The sequence below is a fragment of the Colossoma macropomum genome, unplaced genomic scaffold (genome assembly GCF_904425465.1).
Source record: "Colossoma macropomum unplaced genomic scaffold, Colossoma_macropomum, whole genome shotgun sequence".
Taxonomy (NCBI): Eukaryota; Metazoa; Chordata; class Actinopteri; order Characiformes; family Serrasalmidae; genus Colossoma; species Colossoma macropomum.
In genome coordinates, this window is record NW_023494796.1 from 4,481,987 (window position 1) to 4,501,319 (window position 19,333).

The 19,333-nt window shown below is 48.7% G+C and overlaps 24 non-coding genes and 1 pseudogene across 24 annotated transcripts; all 25 read right to left on the reverse strand.

The window, feature by feature from the left end:
* Positions 1–19,333, reverse strand: part of LOC118817003 — a 304,992-nt pseudogene that overhangs the window by 30,077 nt on the left and 255,582 nt on the right.
* On the reverse strand, positions 306–378 carry trnar-acg. The gene has a single exon. It is a non-coding gene; the product is annotated as a tRNA-Arg (tRNA).
* trnah-gug lies at positions 1,365–1,436 on the reverse strand. The gene has a single exon. It is a non-coding gene; the product is annotated as a tRNA-His (tRNA).
* Positions 2,486–2,558, reverse strand: trnam-cau. The gene has a single exon. It is a non-coding gene; the product is annotated as a tRNA-Met (tRNA).
* On the reverse strand, positions 2,642–2,714 carry trnar-acg. Its single transcript has one exon. It is a non-coding gene; the product is annotated as a tRNA-Arg (tRNA).
* trnah-gug lies at positions 3,701–3,772 on the reverse strand. The gene has a single exon. It is a non-coding gene; the product is annotated as a tRNA-His (tRNA).
* Positions 4,825–4,897, reverse strand: trnam-cau. Its single transcript has one exon. It is a non-coding gene; the product is annotated as a tRNA-Met (tRNA).
* trnar-acg lies at positions 4,981–5,053 on the reverse strand. Its single transcript has one exon. It is a non-coding gene; the product is annotated as a tRNA-Arg (tRNA).
* On the reverse strand, positions 6,040–6,111 carry trnah-gug. The gene has a single exon. It is a non-coding gene; the product is annotated as a tRNA-His (tRNA).
* trnam-cau lies at positions 7,164–7,236 on the reverse strand. The gene has a single exon. It is a non-coding gene; the product is annotated as a tRNA-Met (tRNA).
* On the reverse strand, positions 7,320–7,392 carry trnar-acg. Its single transcript has one exon. It is a non-coding gene; the product is annotated as a tRNA-Arg (tRNA).
* On the reverse strand, positions 9,493–9,565 carry trnam-cau. Its single transcript has one exon. It is a non-coding gene; the product is annotated as a tRNA-Met (tRNA).
* trnar-acg lies at positions 9,649–9,721 on the reverse strand. The gene has a single exon. It is a non-coding gene; the product is annotated as a tRNA-Arg (tRNA).
* On the reverse strand, positions 10,708–10,779 carry trnah-gug. Its single transcript has one exon. It is a non-coding gene; the product is annotated as a tRNA-His (tRNA).
* Positions 11,830–11,902, reverse strand: trnam-cau. Its single transcript has one exon. It is a non-coding gene; the product is annotated as a tRNA-Met (tRNA).
* On the reverse strand, positions 11,986–12,058 carry trnar-acg. The gene has a single exon. It is a non-coding gene; the product is annotated as a tRNA-Arg (tRNA).
* Positions 13,045–13,116, reverse strand: trnah-gug. Its single transcript has one exon. It is a non-coding gene; the product is annotated as a tRNA-His (tRNA).
* Positions 14,155–14,227, reverse strand: trnam-cau. Its single transcript has one exon. It is a non-coding gene; the product is annotated as a tRNA-Met (tRNA).
* trnar-acg lies at positions 14,311–14,383 on the reverse strand. The gene has a single exon. It is a non-coding gene; the product is annotated as a tRNA-Arg (tRNA).
* trnah-gug lies at positions 15,370–15,441 on the reverse strand. Its single transcript has one exon. It is a non-coding gene; the product is annotated as a tRNA-His (tRNA).
* trnam-cau lies at positions 16,481–16,553 on the reverse strand. Its single transcript has one exon. It is a non-coding gene; the product is annotated as a tRNA-Met (tRNA).
* Positions 16,637–16,709, reverse strand: trnar-acg. Its single transcript has one exon. It is a non-coding gene; the product is annotated as a tRNA-Arg (tRNA).
* On the reverse strand, positions 17,696–17,767 carry trnah-gug. Its single transcript has one exon. It is a non-coding gene; the product is annotated as a tRNA-His (tRNA).
* Positions 18,809–18,881, reverse strand: trnam-cau. The gene has a single exon. It is a non-coding gene; the product is annotated as a tRNA-Met (tRNA).
* trnar-acg lies at positions 18,965–19,037 on the reverse strand. Its single transcript has one exon. It is a non-coding gene; the product is annotated as a tRNA-Arg (tRNA).

The following is a 19,333-nucleotide window of genomic DNA, read 5'->3' on the forward strand; positions in this document are numbered from 1 at the left end:
AAGCACCCTGTCTCTTTTCATGAGCAGGCAAATCAGACATCACTTGTACATTTTGCACATCAGAAACAAGTGTTGCAGGTCTACTTGTCAGTTGCATGTCTAGCGTTGATCTAGACCAGCTCTTCAGGTTTGTTCTCCCATATGCAGTAGCTTGAAACTTTCTTCAGGTATCAGGTACAGCCTACATAGTGGTGTACAGTCCTGGATATACACTTACTGATTTATTATAGTCCACCTGTATCTAAAGAGCCGCAAAAACAGAATTAAATTTGGGTGTCAGAGCCATGTCACAAAACAAACAAGGATGAGCCAGCTAGGAGTTGAACCTAGAATCTTCTGATCCGTAGTCAGACGCGTTATCCATTGCGCCACTGGCCCACCTACAGCACGCCTGCTAGAGGCCTTGGGCAACATAAAACCTAGTTTCCCTTAGCTTGCACAGGCTGCAGTGCCAGCATCCAAGCTGGACTGGCAAAAGCCCTGCTATGACACAAGAACTCTGAGGACACAATTTAAACTGCTGTCCGTTAGACGTTTTGGTCAAACAGCTTCCCCCACCTGGGAGTCAAACCCCAACTGCCCGGGTTAAAACCAGGCATCCTAGCCGGTAGACCATATGGGACACGCGCCGACTGGTCCAGTCAAGTTTCTTCCAAGGCATCATTGTCATTTTTTGGAAACGTAGAGAAAATGACACATATTTCACACAATCGCCATGGAAAGAAGGGAAGGATGCGATTTTGGACACAATCTTTTTCCACTGATGTTCTGTTTTGGAGGTGCACTTCAAGCATCAAAAAAAGTTACCATGTTCATTGTTTTTTGCTCTTTTCTTCATTGCCCATACTGGAGCGCAAAGCACGTATCTCAGGCCAAAACTTGGCTGCTGTAGCAGCCACCAAGCTGAAGATGGTGCCATCGGCCAAACTGCGCGGTATCATGTCAATTTCCTGCATTCCTTAAACGGTCAGTCAGGTTAAACTGAAGAATTACTCATGTGCTCAATGTTTTGCCACTAATGCTAAGGATTATCTCCAGGTCTTATGCTTCCTCCATGCGAGTTTCATATACCTTATGGGTCATGAGTAGCTGCTATGCAGGTTTGTCCATCTTCGTTCTTTGCGGGTGCTTGAGGCAAAGGGGGCGACTCCCCACGTGTTGGAAAGTGGAAAAACCCCCCAGTGCCAGCCACGAGTCCACCCAAGAATTCTGTGAGTCGGGGCCAGACGTTTTCTGCGTTGTGCCAGAGGCCCACCCACACTCTTCCTCTAAGAGGCATTTCGAGACGAGCAGGCCCGTATCGTCGCACACCAGAGGGTAGATGAGGTTCCAAAGCCAGCATCAAAGCTCTACAGGCAAAAGGCTGCCGCGACCCGGATTCGAACCGGGGTTGCTGCGGCCACAACGCAGAGTACTAACCACTATACGATCACGGCTACCCACCACACGTGACGCCTGCTCTTGCTTTCCTTGCAGAAATACATCTCTGTTTACATGCAGGCATTTGAAACTATTTCCTTATCAGATCTCAAATGTTCATATGTTGAGGAATGGCACTTTTTGGATCATGCTGAATGCTCCCTCTCACATTTTCCACACAATGTTTTACAGTTGTAGGAACAGCCATGTTGGCCATACTTTAAGGGAATAAGTAATGTTTTTTTTTATAACTACTAGAATTGACAGGCAAAACACTTTGTGAGGATGATTTGCTGAATGCCCTCAAATTACCCATTAGTGCCTGGTGTATCAGTCTGAGGTGCAGTGTTGCCAGTGCACTACAGCGCTCTACGAAGACACAATTGTTCCATTCCACTGGGACCGTGAGCATCAGAGTGGTTAACCCTCCTCGGCCGAGCAAGCAAAACACAAGCCTGGTAGAATGCCATGATGTGCTGTGGCCCGTGGCGTAGTATGAGCTCTTGCTACCGGGTCCAGTTCCAGGCCCGCTGCGCATGGCTATACTGCTTGCTGCCATCGTCCACTCGAAGAAGGCACCCGTGTCTCCAGGAATCCGCTTACAGCAAGAACAACAAGTCTTACAAACACAAAGCGTTCCACAGTCACGGCTTGAAAACAGGCTTGAACCCAGCAGTCTGGAAATCTCTCCGTAAGTAGTAGCGATGGTTTTGTGTCACCTCATGTCTCTGGTGGATCACCTGCATTGCCTCCATAGGGTGAGTGCGTTTTTGGAACGTTTTTTTTTTTTGTATAATCTGAGGTCTTCCCAAAATGCATGAATGTGGCAGCACACTACATTTGTAAGATCACAAAAGTATCATTTTGGGAAGTGGTTCCAATTCTGCATTTCTAGCTGTTGTGAGGAACTCAACAGCTCGGTGCACTAAAAATCATCAAAATAAGTTTCCGTGTTCATACTCGAGGGCAAGGCATGTATCTCAGGACCAAGCTTGGCTGGTGTGGCAGCCACCATGATGAAGACGGTGCCATTGACAAACCAGCGGGTCATTTTTAAAATCTTCGCTGCCCCGTGTGAGGATCGAACTCACGACCTTCAGATTATGAGACTGACGCGCTACCTACTGCGCTAACGAGGCTTCCAAAACTCAGCCTTGGCTTTGTGCCGTAGCCACATTACCATGACTCTGGTGTCAGAGCCATGTCACAAAACACACACGGACGAGCCAGCCAGGAGTCGAACCTAGAATCTTCTGATCCGTAGTCAGACGCGTTATCCATTGCGCCACTGGCCCACCTACAGCACGCCTGCTAGAGGCCTTGGGCAACATAAAACCTAGTTTCCCTTAGCTTGCACAGGCTGCAGTGCCAGCATCCAAGCTGGACTGGCAAAAGCCCTGCTATGACACAAGAACTCTGAGGACACAATTTAAACTGCTGTCCGTTAGACGTTTTGGTCAAACAGCTTCCCCCACCTGGGAGTCAAACCCCAACTGCCCGGGTTAAAACCAGGCATCCTAGCCGGTAGACCATATGGGACACGCGCCGACTGGTCCAGTCAAGTTTCTTCCAAGGCATCATTGTCATTTTTTGGAAACGTAGAGAAAATGACACATATTTCACACAATCGCCATGGAAAGAAGGGAAGGATGCGATTTTGGACACAATCTTTTTCCACTGATGTTCTGTTTTGGAGGTGCACTTCAAGCATCAAAAAAAGTTACCATGTTCATTGTTTTTTGCTCTTTTCTTCATTGCCCATACTGGAGCGCAAAGCACGTATCTCAGGCCAAAACTTGGCTGCTGTAGCAGCCACCAAGCTGAAGATGGTGCCATCGGCCAAACTGCGCGGTATCATGTCAATTTCCTGCATTCCTTAAACGGTCAGTCAGGTTAAACTGAAGAATTACTCATGTGCTCAATGTTTTGCCACTAATGCTAAGGATTATCTCCAGGTCTTATGCTTCCTCCATGCGAGTTTCATATACCTTATGGGTCATGAGTAGCTGCTATGCAGGTTTGTCCATCTTCGTTCTTTGCGGGTGCTTGAGGCAAAGGGGGCGACTCCCCACGTGTTGGAAAGTGGAAAAACCCCCCAGTGCCAGCCACGAGTCCACCCAAGAATTCTGTGAGTCGGGGCCAGACGTTTTCTGCGTTGTGCCAGAGGCCCACCCACACTCTTCCTCTAAGAGGCATTTCGAGACGAGCAGGCCCGTATCGTCGCACACCAGAGGGTAGATGAGGTTCCAAAGCCAGCATCAAAGCTCTACAGGCAAAAGGCTGCCGCGACCCGGATTCGAACCGGGGTTGCTGCGGCCACAACGCAGAGTACTAACCACTATACGATCACGGCTACCCACCACACGTGACGCCTGCTCTTGCTTTCCTTGCAGAAATACATCTCTGTTTACATGCAGGCATTTGAAACTATTTCCTTATCAGATCTCAAATGTTCATATGTTGAGGAATGGCACTTTTTGGATCATGCTGAATGCTCCCTCTCACATTTTCCACACAATGTTTTACAGTTGTAGGAACAGCCATGTTTGGCATACTTTAAGGGAATAAGTAATGTTTTTTTTTTATAACAACTAGAATTGACACAGGCAAAACACTTTGTGAGGATGATTTGCTGAATGCCCTCAAATTACCCATTAGTGCCTGGTGTATCAGTCTGAGGTGCAGTGTTGCCAGTGCACTACAGCGCTCTACGAAGACACAATTGTTCCATTCCACTGGGACCGTGAGCATCAGAGTGGTTAACCCTCCTCGGCCGAGCAAGCAAAACACAAGCCTGGTAGAATGCCATGATGTGCTGTGGCCCGTGGCGTAGTATGAGCTCTTGCTACCGGGTCCAGTTCCAGGCCCGCTGCGCATGGCTATACTGCTTGCTGCCATCGTCCACTCGAAGAAGGCACCCGTGTCTCCAGGAATCCGCTTACAGCAAGAACAACAAGTCTTACAAACACAAAGCGTTCCACAGTCACGGCTTGAAAACAGGCTTGAACCCAGCAGTCTGGAAATCTCTCCGTAAGTAGTAGCGATGGTTTTGTGTCACCTCATGTCTCTGGTGGATCACCTGCATTGCCTCCATAGGGTGAGTGCGTTTTTGGAACGTTTTTTTTTTTTGTATAATCTGAGGTCTTCCCAAAATGCATGAATGTGGCAGCACACTACATTTGTAAGATCACAAAAGTATCATTTTGGGAAGTGGTTCCAATTCTGCATTTCTAGCTGTTGTGAGGAACTCAACAGCTCGGTGCACTAAAAATCATCAAAATAAGTTTCCGTGTTCATACTCGAGGGCAAAGCATGTATCTCAGGACCAAGCTTGGCTGGTGTGGCAGCCACCATGATGAAGACGGTGCCATTGACAAACCAGCGGGTCATTTTTAAAATCTTCGCTGCCCCGTGTGAGGATCGAACTCACGACCTTCAGATTATGAGACTGACGCGCTACCTACTGCGCTAACGAGGCTTCCAAAACTCAGCCTTGGCTTTGTGCCGTAGCCACATTACCATGACTCTGGTGTCAGAGCCATGTCACAAAACACACACGGACGAGCCAGCCAGGAGTCGAACCTAGAATCTTCTGATCCGTAGTCAGACGCGTTATCCATTGCGCCACTGGCCCACCTACAGCACGCCTGCTAGAGGCCTTGGGCAACATAAAACCTAGTTTCCCTTAGCTTGCACAGGCTGCAGTGCCAGCATCCAAGCTGGACTGGCAAAAGCCCTGCTATGACACAAGAACTCTGAGGACACAATTTAAACTGCTGTCCGTTAGACGTTTTGGTCAAACAGCTTCCCCCACCTGGGAGTCAAACCCCAACTGCCCGGGTTAAAACCAGGCATCCTAGCCGGTAGACCATATGGGACACGCGCCGACTGTTCCAGTCAAGTTTCTTCCAAGGCATCATTGTCATTTTTTGGAAACGTAGAGAAAATGACACATATTTCACACAATCGCCATGGAAAGAAGGGAAGGATGCGATTTTGGACACAATCTTTTTCCACTGATGTTCTGTTTTGGAGGTGCACTTCAAGCATCAAAAAAAGTTACCATGTTCATTGTTTTTTGCTCTTTTCTTCATTGCCCATACTGGAGCGCAAAGCACGTATCTCAGGCCAAAACTTGGCTGCTGTAGCAGCCACCAAGCTGAAGATGGTGCCATCGGCCAAACTGCGCGGTATCATGTCAATTTCCTGCATTCCTTAAACGGTCAGTCAGGTTAAACTGAAGAATTACTCATGTGCTCAATGTTTTGCCACTAATGCTAAGGATTATCTCCAGGTCTTATGCTTCCTCCATGCGAGTTTCATATACCTTATGGGTCATGAGTAGCTGCTATGCAGGTTTGTCCATCTTCGTTCTTTGCGGGTGCTTGAGGCAAAGGGGGCGACTCCCCACGTGTTGGAAAGTGGAAAAACCCCCCAGTGCCAGCCACGAGTCCACCCAAGAATTCTGTGAGTCGGGGCCAGACGTTTTCTGCGTTGTGCCAGAGGCCCACCCACACTCTTCCTCTAAGAGGCATTTCGAGACGAGCAGGCCCGTATCGTCGCACACCAGAGGGTAGATGAGGTTCCAAAGCCAGCATCAAAGCTCTACAGGCAAAAGGCTGCCGCGACCCGGATTCGAACCGGGGTTGCTGCGGCCACAACGCAGAGTACTAACCACTATACGATCACGGCTACCCACCACACGTGACGCCTGCTCTTGCTTTCCTTGCAGAAATACATCTCTGTTTACATGCAGGCATTTGAAACTATTTCCTTATCAGATCTCAAATGTTCATATGTTGAGGAATGGCACTTTTTGGATCATGCTGAATGCTCCCTCTCACATTTTCCACACAATGTTTTACAGTTGTAGGAACAGCCATGTTTGGCATACTTTAAGGGAATAAGTAATGTTTTTTTTTTATAACAACTAGAATTGACACAGGCAAAACACTTTGTGAGGATGATTTGCTGAATGCCCTCAAATTACCCATTAGTGCCTGGTGTATCAGTCTGAGGTGCAGTGTTGCCAGTGCACTACAGCGCTCTACGAAGACACAATTGTTCCATTCCACTGGGACCGTGAGCATCAGAGTGGTTAACCCTCCTCGGCCGAGCAAGCAAAACACAAGCCTGGTAGAATGCCATGATGTGCTGTGGCCCGTGGCGTAGTATGAGCTCTTGCTACCGGGTCCAGTTCCAGGCCCGCTGCGCATGGCTATACTGCTTGCTGCCATCGTCCACTCGAAGAAGGCACCCGTGTCTCCAGGAATCCGCTTACAGCAAGAACATCAAGTCTTACAAACACAAAGCGTTCCACAGTCACGGCTTGAAAACAGGCTTGAACCCAGCAGTCTGGAAATCTCTCCGTAAGTAGTAGCGATGGTTTTGTGTCACCTCATGTCTCTGGTGGATCACCTGCATTGCCTCCATAGGGTGAGTGCGTTTTTGGAACGTTTTTTTTTTTTGTATAATCTGAGGTCTTCCCAAAATGCATGAATGTGGCAGCACACTACATTTGTAAGATCACAAAAGTATCATTTTGGGAAGTGGTTCCAATTCTGCATTTCTAGCTGTTGTGAGGAACTCAACAGCTCGGTGCACTAAAAATCATCAAAATAAGTTTCCGTGTTCATACTCGAGGGCAAAGCATGTATCTCAGGACCAAGCTTGGCTGGTGTGGCAGCCACCATGATGAAGACGGTGCCATTGACCAACCAGCGGGTCATTTTTAAAACCTTCGCTGCCCCGTGTGAGGATCGAACTCACGACCTTCAGATTATGAGACTGACGCGCTACCTACTGCGCTAACGAGGCTTCCAAAACTCAGCCTTGGCTTTGTGCCGTAGCCGCATTACCATGACTCTGGTGTCAGAGCCATGTCACAAAACACACACGGACGAGCCAGCCAGGAGTCGAACCTAGAATCTTCTGATCCGTAGTCAGACGCGTTATCCATTGCGCCACTGGCCCACCTACAGCACGCCTGCTAGAGGCCTTGGGCAACATAAAACCTAGTTTCCCTTAGCTTGCACAGGCTGCAGTGCCAGCATCCAAGCTGGACTGGCAAAAGCCCTGCTATGACACAAGAACTCTGAGGACACAATTTAAACTGCTGTCCGTTAGACGTTTTGGTCAAACAGCTTCCCCCACCTGGGAGTCAAACCCCAACTGCCCGGGTTAAAACCAGGCATCCTAGCCGGTAGACCATATGGGACACGCGCCGACTGTTCCAGTCAAGTTTCTTCCAAGGCATCATTGTCATTTTTTGGAAACGTAGAGAAAATGACACATATTTCACACAATCGCCATGGAAAGAAGGGAAGGATGCGATTTTGGACACAATCTTTTTCCACTGATGTTCTGTTTTGGAGGTGCACTTCAAGCATCAAAAAAAGTTACCATGTTCATTGTTTTTTGCTCTTTTCTTCATTGCCCATACTGGAGCGCAAAGCACGTATCTCAGGCCAAAACTTGGCTGCTGTAGCAGCCACCAAGCTGAAGATGGTGCCATCGGCCAAACTGCGCGGTATCATGTCAATTTCCTGCATTCCTTAAACGGTCAGTCAGGTTAAACTGAAGAATTACTCATGTGCTCAATGTTTTGCCACTAATGCTAAGGATTATCTCCAGGTCTTATGCTTCCTCCATGCGAGTTTCATATACCTTATGGGTCATGAGTAGCTGCTATGCAGGTTTGTCCATCTTCGTTCTTTGCGGGTGCTTGAGGCAAAGGGGGCGACTCCCCACGTGTTGGAAAGTGGAAAAACCCCCCAGTGCCAGCCACGAGTCCACCCAAGAATTCTGTGAGTCGGGGCCAGACGTTTTCTGCGTTGTGCCAGAGGCCCACCCACACTCTTCCTCTAAGAGGCATTTCGAGACGAGCAGGCCCGTATCGTCGCACACCAGAGGGTAGATGAGGTTCCAAAGCCAGCATCAAAGCTCTACAGGCAAAAGGCTGCCGCGACCCGGATTCGGACCGGGGTTGCTGCGGCCACAACGCAGAGTACTAACCACTATACGATCACGGCTACCCACCACACGTGACGCCTGCTCTTGCTTTCCTTGCAGAAATACATCTCTGTTTACATGCAGGCATTTGAAACTATTTCCTTATCAGATCTCAAATGTTCATATGTTGAGGAATGGCACTTTTTGGATCATGCTGAATGCTCCCTCTCACATTTTCCACACAATGTTTTACAGTTGTAGGAACAGCCATGTTGGCCATACTTTAAGGGAATAAGTAATGTTTTTTTTTTTTTATAACTACTAGAATTGACAGGCAAAACACTTTGTGAGGATGATTTGCTGAATGCCCTCAAATTACCCATTAGTGCCTGGTGTATCAGTCTGAGGTGCAGTGTTGCCAGTGCACTACAGCGCTCTACAAAGACACAATTGTTCCATTCCACTGGGACCGTGAGCATCAGAGTGGTTAACCCTCCTCGGCCGAGCAAGCAAAACACAAGCCTGGTAGAATGCCATGATGTGCTGTGGCCCGTGGCGTAGTATGAGCTCTTGCTACCGGGTCCAGTTCCAGGCCCGCTGCGCATGGCTATACTGCTTGCTGCCATCGTCCACTCGAAGAAGGCACCCGTGTCTCCAGGAATCCGCTTACAGCAAGAACATCAAGTCTTACAAACACAAAGCGTTCCACAGTCACGGCTTGAAAACAGGCTTGAACCCAGCAGTCTGGAAATCTCTCCGTAAGTAGTAGCGATGGTTTTGTGTCACCTCATGTCTCTGGTGGATCACCTGCATTGCCTCCATAGGGTGAGTGCGTTTTTGGAACGTGTATAATCTGAGGTCTTCCCAAAATGCATGAATGTGGCAGCACACTACATTTGTAAGATCACAAAAGTATCATTTTGGGAAGTGGTTCCAATTCTGCATTTCTAGCTGTTGTGAGGAACTCAACAGCTCGGTGCACTAAAAATCATCAAAATAAGTTTCCGTGTTCATACTCGAGGGCAAAGCATGTATCTCAGGACCAAGCTTGGCTGGTGTGGCAGCCACCATGATGAAGACGGTGCCATTGACCAACCAGCGGGTCATTTTTAAAACCTTCGCTGCCCCGTGTGAGGATCGAACTCACGACCTTCAGATTATGAGACTGACGCGCTACCTACTGCGCTAACGAGGCTTCCAAAACTCAGCCTTGGCTTTGTGCCGTAGCCGCATTACCATGACTCTGGTGTCAGAGCCATGTCACAAAACACACACGGACGAGCCAGCCAGGAGTCGAACCTAGAATCTTCTGATCCGTAGTCAGACGCGTTATCCATTGCGCCACTGGCCCACCTACAGCACGCCTGCTAGAGGCCTTGGGCAACATAAAACCTAGTTTCCCTTAGCTTGCACAGGCTGCAGTGCCAGCATCCAAGCTGGACTGGCAAAAGCCCTGCTATGACACAAGAACTCTGAGGACACAATTTAAACTGCTGTCCGTTAGACGTTTTGGTCAAACAGCTTCCCCCACCTGGGAGTCAAACCCCAACTGCCCGGGTTAAAACCAGGCATCCTAGCCGGTAGACCATATGGGACACGCGCCGACTGGTCCAGTCAAGTTTCTTCCAAGGCATCATTGTCATTTTTTGGAAACGTAGAGAAAATGACACATATTTCACACAATCGCCATGGAAAGAAGGGAAGGATGCGATTTTGGACACAATCTTTTTCCACTGATGTTCTGTTTTGGAGGTGCACTTCAAGCATCAAAAAAAGTTACCATGTTCATTGTTTTTTGCTCTTTTCTTCATTGCCCATACTGGAGCGCAAAGCACGTATCTCAGGCCAAAACTTGGCTGCTGTAGCAGCCACCAAGCTGAAGATGGTGCCATCGGCCAAACTGCGCGGTATCATGTCAATTTCCTGCATTCCTTAAACGGTCAGTCAGGTTAAACTGAAGAATTACTCATGTGCTCAATGTTTTGCCACTAATGCTAAGGATTATCTCCAGGTCTTATGCTTCCTCCATGCGAGTTTCATATACCTTATGGGTCATGAGTAGCTGCTATGCAGGTTTGTCCATCTTCGTTCTTTGCGGGTGCTTGAGGCAAAGGGGGCGACTCCCCACGTGTTGGAAAGTGGAAAAACCCCCCAGTGCCAGCCACGAGTCCACCCAAGAATTCTGTGAGTCGGGGCCAGACGTTTTCTGCGTTGTGCCAGAGGCCCACCCACACTCTTCCTCTAAGAGGCATTTCGAGACGAGCAGGCCCGTATCGTCGCACACCAGAGGGTAGATGAGGTTCCAAAGCCAGCATCAAAGCTCTACAGGCAAAAGGCTGCCGCGACCCGGATTCGAACCGGGGTTGCTGCGGCCACAACGCAGAGTACTAACCACTATACGATCACGGCTACCCACCACACGTGACGCCTGCTCTTGCTTTCCTTGCAGAAATACATCTCTGTTTACATGCAGGCATTTGAAACTATTTCCTTATCAGATCTCAAATGTTCATATGTTGAGGAATGGCACTTTTTGGATCATGCTGAATGCTCCCTCTCACATTTTCCACACAATGTTTTACAGTTGTAGGAACAGCCATGTTGGCCATACTTTAAGGGAATAAGTAATGTTTTTTTTTATAACTACTAGAATTGACAGGCAAAACACTTTGTGAGGATGATTTGCTGAATGCCCTCAAATTACCCATTAGTGCCTGGTGTATCAGTCTGAGGTGCAGTGTTGCCAGTGCACTACAGCGCTCTACAAAGACACAATTGTTCCATTCCACTGGGACCGTGAGCATCAGAGTGGTTAACCCTCCTCGGCCGAGCAAGCAAAACACAAGCCTGGTAGAATGCCATGATGTGCTGTGGCCCGTGGCGTAGTATGAGCTCTTGCTACCGGGTCCAGTTCCAGGCCCGCTGCGCATGGCTATACTGCTTGCTGCCATCGTCCACTCGAAGAAGGCACCCGTGTCTCCAGGAATCCGCTTACAGCAAGAACATCAAGTCTTACAAACACAAAGCGTTCCACAGTCACGGCTTGAAAACAGGCTTGAACCCAGCAGTCTGGAAATCTCTCCGTAAGTAGTAGCGATGGTTTTGTGTCACCTCATGTCTCTGGTGGATCACCTGCACTGCCTCCATAGGGTGAGTGCGTTTTTGGAACGTTTTTTTTTTTTTGTATAATCTGAGGTCTTCCCAAAATGCATGAATGTGGCAGCACACTACATTTGTAAGATCACAAAAGTATCATTTTGGGAAGTGGTTCCAATTCTGCATTTCTAGCTGTTGTGAGGAACTCAACAGCTCGGTGCACTAAAAATCATCAAAATAAGTTTCCGTGTTCATACTCGAGGGCAAAGCATGTATCTCAGGACCAAGCTTGGCTGGTGTGGCAGCCACCATGATGAAGACGGTGCCATTGACCAACCAGCGGGTCATTTTTAAAACCTTCGCTGCCCCGTGTGAGGATCGAACTCACGACCTTCAGATTATGAGACTGACGCGCTACCTACTGCGCTAACGAGGCTTCCAAAACTCAGCCTTGGCTTTGTGCCGTAGCCACATTACCATGACTCTGGTGTCAGAGCCATGTCACAAAACACACACGGACGAGCCAGCCAGGAGTCGAACCTAGAATCTTCTGATCCGTAGTCAGACGCGTTATCCATTGCGCCACTGGCCCACCTACAGCACGCCTGCTAGAGGCCTTGGGCAACATAAAACCTAGTTTCCCTTAGCTTGCACAGGCTGCAGTGCCAGCATCCAAGCTGGACTGGCAAAAGCCCTGCTATGACACAAGAACTCTGAGGACACAATTTAAACTGCTGTCCGTTAGACGTTTTGGTCAAACAGCTTCCCCCACCTGGGAGTCAAACCCCAACTGCCCGGGTTAAAACCAGGCATCCTAGCCGGTAGACCATATGGGACACGCGCCGACTGGTCCAGTCAAGTTTCTTCCAAGGCATCATTGTCATTTTTTGGAAACGTAGAGAAAATGACACATATTTCACACAATCGCCATGGAAAGAAGGGAAGGATGCGATTTTGGACACAATCTTTTTCCACTGATGTTCTGTTTTGGAGGTGCACTTCAAGCATCAAAAAAAGTTACCATGTTCATTGTTTTTTGCTCTTTTCTTCATTGCCCATACTGGAGCGCAAAGCACGTATCTCAGGCCAAAACTTGGCTGCTGTAGCAGCCACCAAGCTGAAGATGGTGCCATCGGCCAAACTGCGCGGTATCATGTCAATTTCCTGCATTCCTTAAACGGTCAGTCAGGTTAAACTGAAGAATTACTCATGTGCTCAATGTTTTGCCACTAATGCTAAGGATTATCTCCAGGTCTTATGCTTCCTCCATGCGAGTTTCATATACCTTATGGGTCATGAGTAGCTGCTATGCAGGTTTGTCCATCTTCGTTCTTTGCGGGTGCTTGAGGCAAAGGGGGCGACTCCCCACGTGTTGGAAAGTGGAAAAACCCCCCAGTGCCAGCCACGAGTCCACCCAAGAATTCTGTGAGTCGGGGCCAGACGTTTTCTGCGTTGTGCCAGAGGCCCACCCACACTCTTCCTCTAAGAGGCATTTCGAGACGAGCAGGCCCGTATCGTCGCACACCAGAGGGTAGATGAGGTTCCAAAGCCAGCATCAAAGCTCTACAGGCAAAAGGCTGCCGCGACCCGGATTCGAACCGGGGTTGCTGCGGCCACAACGCAGAGTACTAACCACTATACGATCACGGCTACCCACCACACGTGACGCCTGCTCTTGCTTTCCTTGCAGAAATACATCTCTGTTTACATGCAGGCATTTGAAACTATTTCCTTATCAGATCTCAAATGTTCATATGTTGAGGAATGGCACTTTTTGGATCATGCTGAATGCTCCCTCTCACATTTTCCACACAATGTTTTACAGTTGTAGGAACAGCCATGTTGGCCATACTTTAAGGGAATAAGTAATGTTTTTTTTTATAACTACTAGAATTGACAGGCAAAACACTTTGTGAGGATGATTTGCTGAATGCCCTCAAATTACCCATTAGTGCCTGGTGTATCAGTCTGAGGTGCAGTGTTGCCAGTGCACTACAGCGCTCTACAAAGACACAATTGTTCCATTCCACTGGGACCGTGAGCATCAGAGTGGTTAACCCTCCTCGGCCGAGCAAGCAAAACACAAGCCTGGTAGAATGCCATGATGTGCTGTGGCCCGTGGCGTAGTATGAGCTCTTGCTACCGGGTCCAGTTCCAGGCCCGCTGCGCATGGCTATACTGCTTGCTGCCATCGTCCACTCGAAGAAGGCACCCGTGTCTCCAGGAATCCGCTTACAGCAAGAACATCAAGTCTTACAAACACAAAGCGTTCCACAGTCACGGCTTGAAAACAGGCTTGAACCCAGCAGTCTGGAAATCTCTCCGTAAGTAGTAGCGATGGTTTTGTGTCACCTCATGTCTCTGGTGGATCACCTGCATTGCCTCCATAGGGTGAGTGCGTTTTTGGAACGTGTATAATCTGAGGTCTTCCCAAAATGCATGAATGTGGCAGCACACTACATTTGTAAGATCACAAAAGTATCATTTTGGGAAGTGGTTCCAATTCTGCATTTCTAGCTGTTGTGAGGAACTCAACAGCTCGGTGCACTAAAAATCATCAAAATAAGTTTCCGTGTTCATACTCGAGGGCAAAGCATGTATCTCAGGACCAAGCTTGGCTGGTGTGGCAGCCACCATGATGAAGACGGTGCCATTGACCAACCAGCGGGTCATTTTTAAAACCTTCGCTGCCCCGTGTGAGGATCGAACTCACGACCTTCAGATTATGAGACTGACGCGCTACCTACTGCGCTAACGAGGCTTCCAAAACTCAGCCTTGGCTTTGTGCCGTAGCCGCATTACCATGACTCTGGTGTCAGAGCCATGTCACAAAACACACACGGACGAGCCAGCCAGGAGTCGAACCTAGAATCTTCTGATCCGTAGTCAGACGCGTTATCCATTGCGCCACTGGCCCACCTACAGCACGCCTGCTAGAGGCCTTGGGCAACATAAAACCTAGTTTCCCTTAGCTTGCACAGGCTGCAGTGCCAGCATCCAAGCTGGACTGGCAAAAGCCCTGCTATGACACAAGAACTCTGAGGACACAATTTAAACTGCTGTCCGTTAGACGTTTTGGTCAAACAGCTTCCCCCACCTGGGAGTCAAACCCCAACTGCCCGGGTTAAAACCAGGCATCCTAGCCGGTAGACCACATGGGACACGCGCCGACTGGTCCAGTCAAGTTTCTTCCAAGGCATCATTGTCATTTTTTGGAAACGTAGAGAAAATGACACATATTTCACACAATCGCCATGGAAAGAAGGGAAGGATGCGATTTTGGACACAATCTTTTTCCACTGATGTTCTGTTTTGGAGGTGCACTTCAAGCATCAAAAAAAGTTACCATGTTCATTGTTTTTTGCTCTTTTCTTCATTGCCCATACTGGAGCGCAAAGCACGTATCTCAGGCCAAAACTTGGCTGCTGTAGCAGCCACCAAGCTGAAGATGGTGCCATCGGCCAAACTGCGCGGTATCATGTCAATTTCCTGCATTCCTTAAACGGTCAGTCAGGTTAAACTGAAGAATTACTCATGTGCTCAATGTTTTGCCACTAATGCTAAGGATTATCTCCAGGTCTTATGCTTCCTCCATGCGAGTTTCATATACCTTATGGGTCATGAGTAGCTGCTATGCAGGTTTGTCCATCTTCGTTCTTTGCGGGTGCTTGAGGCAAAGGGGGCGACTCCCCACGTGTTGGAAAGTGGAAAAACCCCCCAGTGCCAGCCACGAGTCCACCCAAGAATTCTGTGAGTCGGGGCCAGACGTTTTCTGCGTTGTGCCAGAGGCCCACCCACACTCTTCCTCTAAGAGGCATTTCGAGACGAGCAGGCCCGTATCGTCGCACACCAGAGGGTAGATGAGGTTCCAAAGCCAGCATCAAAGCTCTACAGGCAAAAGGCTGCCGCGACCCGGATTCGAACCGGGGTTGCTGCGGCCACAACGCAGAGTACTAACCACTATACGATCACGGCTACCCACCACACGTGACGCCTGCTCTTGCTTTCCTTGCAGAAATACATCTCTGTTTACATGCAGGCATTTGAAACTATTTCCTTATCAGATCTCAAATGTTCATATGTTGAGGAATGGCACTTTTTGGATCATGCTGAATGCTCCCTCTCACATTTTCCACACAATGTTTTACAGTTGTAGGAACAGCCATGTTGGCCATACTTTAAGGGAATAAGTAATGTTTTTTTTTATAACAACTAGAATTGACACGGCAAAACACTTTGTGAGGATGATTTGCTGAATGCCCTCAAATTACCCATTAGTGCCTGGTGTATCAGTCTGAGGTGCAGTGTTGCCAGTGCACTACAGCGCTCTACAAAGACACAATTGTTCCATTCCACTGGGACCGTGAGCATCAGAGTGGTTAACCCTCCTCGGCCGAGCAAGCAAAACACAAGCCTGGTAGAATGCCATGATGTGCTGTGGCCCGTGGCGTAGTATGAGCTCTTGCTACCGGGTCCAGTTCCAGGCCCGCTGCGCATGGCTATACTGCTTGCTGCCATCGTCCACTCGAAGAAGGCACCCGTGTCTCCAGGAATCCGCTTACAGCAAGAACATCAAGTCTTACAAACACAAAGCGTTCCACAGTCACGGCTTGAAAACAGGCTTGAACCCAGCAGTCTGGAAATCTCTCCGTAAGTAGTAGCGATGGTTTTGTGTCACCTCATGTCTCTGGTGGATCACCTGCATTGCCTCCATAGGGTGAGTGCGTTTTTGGAACGTGTATAATCTGAGGTCTTCCCAAAATGCATGAATGTGGCAGCACACTACATTTGTAAGATCACAAAAGTATCATTTTGGGAAGTGGTTCCAATTCTGCATTTCTAGCTGTTGTGAGGAACTCAACAGCTCGGTGCACTAAAAATCATCAAAATAAGTTTCCGTGTTCATACTCGAGGGCAAAGCATGTATCTCAGGACCAAGCTTGGCTGGTGTGGCAGCCACCATGATGAAGACGGTGCCATTGACCAACCAGCGGGTCATTTTTAAAACCTTCGCTGCCCCGTGTGAGGATCGAACTCACGACCTTCAGATTATGAGACTGACGCGCTACCTACTGCGCTAACGAGGCTTCCAAAACTCAGCCTTGGCTTTGTGCCGTAGCTGCATTACCATGACTCTGGTGTCAGAGCCATGTCACAAAACACACACGGACGAGCCAGCCAGGAGTCGAACCTAGAATCTTCTGATCCGTAGTCAGACGCGTTATCCATTGCGCCACTGGCCCACCTACAGCACGCCTGCTAGAGGCCTTGGGCAACATAAAACCTAGTTTCCCTTAGCTTGCACAGGCTGCAGTGCCAGCATCCAAGCTGGACTGGCAAAAGCCCTGCTATGACACAAGAACTCTGAGGACACAATTTAAACTGCTGTCCGTTAGACGTTTTGGTCAAACAGCTTCCCCCACCTGGGAGTCAAACCCCAACTGCCCGGGTTAAAACCAGGCATCCTAGCCGGTAGACCACATGGGACACGCGCCGACTGGTCCAGTCAAGTTTCTTCCAAGGCATCATTGTCATTTTTTGGAAACGTAGAGAAAATGACACATATTTCACACAATCGCCATGGAAAGAAGGGAAGGATGCGATTTTGGACACAATCTTTTTCCACTGATGTTCTGTTTTGGAGGTGCACTTCAAGCATCAAAAAAAGTTACCATGTTCATTGTTTTTTGCTCTTTTCTTCATTGCCCATACTGGAGCGCAAAGCACGTATCTCAGGCCAAAACTTGGCTGCTGTAGCAGCCACCAAGCTGAAGATGGTGCCATCGGCCAAACTGCGCGGTATCATGTCAATTTCCTGCATTCCTTAAACGGTCAGTCAGGTTAAACTGAAGAATTACTCATGTGCTCAATGTTTTGCCACTAATGCTAAGGATTATCTCCAGGTCTTATGCTTCCTCCATGCGAGTTTCATATACCTTATGGGTCATGAGTAGCTGCTATGCAGGTTTGTCCATCTTCGTTCTTTGCGGGTGCTTGAGGCAAAGGGGGCGACTCCCCACGTGTTGGAAAGTGGAAAAACCCCCCAGTGCCAGCCACGAGTCCACCCAAGAATTCTGTGAGTCGGGGCCAGACGTTTTCTGCGTTGTGCCAGAGGCCCACCCACACTCTTCCTCTAAGAGGCATTTCGAGACGAGCAGGCCCGTATCGTCGCACACCAGAGGGTAGATGAGGTTCCAAAGCCAGCATCAAAGCTCTACAGGCAAAAGGCTGCCGTGACCCGGATTCGAACCAGGGTTGCTGCGGCCACAACGCAGAGTACTAACCACTATACGATCACGGCTACCCACCACACGTGACACCTGCTCTTGCTTTCCTTGCAGAAATATATCTCTGTTTACATGCAGGCATTTGAAACTATTTCCTTATCAGATCTCAAATGTTCATATGTTGTGGAATGGCACTTTTTGGATCATGCTGAATGCTCCCTCTCACATTTTCCACACAATGTTTTACAGTTGTAGGAACAGCCATGTTGGCCATACTTTAAGGGAATAAGTAATGTTTTTTTTTTATAACAACTAGAATTGACACAGGCAAAACACTTTGTGAGGATGATTTGCTGAATGCCCTCAAATTACCCATTAGTGCCTGGTGTATCAGTCTGAGGTGCAGTGTTGCCAGTGCACTACAGCGCTCTACAAAGACACAATTGTTCCATTCCACTGGGACCGTGAGCATCAGAGTGGTTAACCCTCCTCGGCCGAGCAAGCAAAACACAAGCCTGGTAGAATGCCATGATGTGCTGTGGCCCGTGGCGTAGTATGAGCTCTTGCTACCGGGTCCAGTTCCAGGCCCGCTGCGCATGGCTATACTGCTTGCTGCCATCGTCCACTCGAAGAAGGCACCCGTGTCTCCAGGAATCCGCTTACAGCAAGAACATCAAGTCTTACAAACACAAAGCGTTCCACAGTCACGGCTTGAAAACAGGCTTGAACCCAGCAGTCTGGAAATCTCTCCGTAAGTAGTAGCGATGGTTTTGTGTCACCTCATGTCTCTGGTGGATCACCTGCACTGCCTCCATAGGGTGAGTGCGTTTTTGGAACGTGTATAATCTGAGGTCTTCCCAAAATGCATGAATGTGGCAGCACACTACATTTGTAAGATCACAAAAGTATCATTTTGGGAAGTGGTTCCAATTCTGCATTTCTAGCTGTTGTGAGGAACTCAACAGCTCGGTGCACTAAAAATCATCAAAATAAGTTTCCGTGTTCATACTCGAGGGCAAAGCATGTATCTCAGGACCAAGCTTGGCTGGTGTGGCAGCCACCATGATGAAGACGGTGCCATTGACCAACCAGCGGGTCATTTTTAAAACCTTCGCTGCCCCGTGTGAGGATCGAACTCACGACCTTCAGATTATGAGACTGACGCGCTACCTACTGCGCTAACGAGGCTTCCAAAACTCAGCCTTGGCTTTGTGCCGTAGCTGCATTACCATGACTCTGGTGTCAGAGCCATGTCACAAAACACACACGGACGAGCCAGCCAGGAGTCGAACCTAGAATCTTCTGATCCGTAGTCAGACGCGTTATCCATTGCGCCACTGGCCCACCTACAGCACGCCTGCTAGAGGCCTTGGGCAACATAAAACCTAGTTTCCCTTAGCTTGCACAGGCTGCAGTGCCAGCATCCAAGCTGGACTGGCAAAAGCCCTGCTATGACACAAGAACTCTGAGGACACAATTTAAACTGCTGTCCGTTAGACGTTTTGGTCAAACAGCTTCCCCCACCTGGGAGTCAAACCCCAACTGCCCGGGTTAAAACCAGGCATCCTAGCCGGTAGACCACATGGGACACGCGCCGACTGGTCCAGTCAAGTTTCTTCCAAGGCATCATTGTCATTTTT